The sequence below is a fragment of the Anoplophora glabripennis genome, unplaced genomic scaffold (genome assembly GCF_000390285.2).
Source record: "Anoplophora glabripennis isolate ALB-LARVAE unplaced genomic scaffold, Agla_2.0 scaffold461, whole genome shotgun sequence".
NCBI lineage: Eukaryota > Metazoa > Arthropoda > Insecta > Coleoptera > Cerambycidae > Anoplophora > Anoplophora glabripennis.
The window spans coordinates 358,744-359,824 of record NW_019416554.1 but is presented as its reverse complement, the minus strand read 5'-3'; positions in this window follow the sequence as shown (position 1 = coordinate 359,824).

The following is a 1,081-nucleotide window of genomic DNA, read 5'->3' as shown; positions in this document are numbered from 1 at the left end:
TTTATTTCGTAATCCTCAAAATTCCCATTCCAAGTTTTTATTTTAATTTGGACGCTGTAGATACAACTAAAATAATCTACTATCGAAATATCTAATATATTCCAAGGTGTTTTTGACCCAATACTAGTATCACATAGTAAACATCGCGAACGGTGATCTATGTATATCTGAAAAAGTTCTATTTTCGACCTCAAGTTATTGAATATTTTTGTGTATTCAACTATTAGCTTCCTAGAGTAGTGCAGTTTAAAAATATCACTCGGGAAATGCGTAAACGTAATGCTGCAGTCATAGTCGTCAGGAAAGATTGCAATTTTCTAATAGCATTGTTTTTTTTGTAATCCTTGGATGTTTTTCGAAAATTTATAGACTGAAACAATAAAAATTGTTTTTTTCTTCAAGCGTATAATAATACTTATATTATATAGTGCAACACCTCCTTTAGAAGCAGCCTATTGTTTAACTAGTACAAATATTTTTCATTTTTTAACTAGTAAAAAAATGTAACAATGTGTAGGTAAGTATCCTAGCAACGAATTAAAGATTCAAGAAGCTTTGACGTTTCATTAAGTGTCAGTTGAAATTTGATGTCGCGTCGGGTCGTTTTTAAAATGTCTGAAGAAATGCAGTGCACACCACCAGAATTACTGGAAATTGCAAATACATCAGTGGCAACACTTATACCAACAAAGTCGAGAAAAATTTATGAAAATGCTTATGATAAATTCATAAATTGGGCAAAAGAAAATAATGCACATATTTATTCAGAAAATGTGATGATAGCATATTTTACAAGATTATCCAGAACACTGAAAAGTTCAACTTTATGGGCGCAATATTCAATGGTAAAATCTAAATTAAACATAGAACACAATGTAAATATTGAGAAATATTCAAAATTAATTACATTTTTGAAACGACAAGGTGAAAATTATAAACCAAAAAAGTCGAAAGTTTTGTCTAAAAAAGAATTTGACGAATTCCTGAATAAAGCACCTGATGATAAATATTTAGCAACCAAGGTATGTACTTTTTAAATTATAGGTAGATATATATTTAACCTTTTTATATTTGTAATACA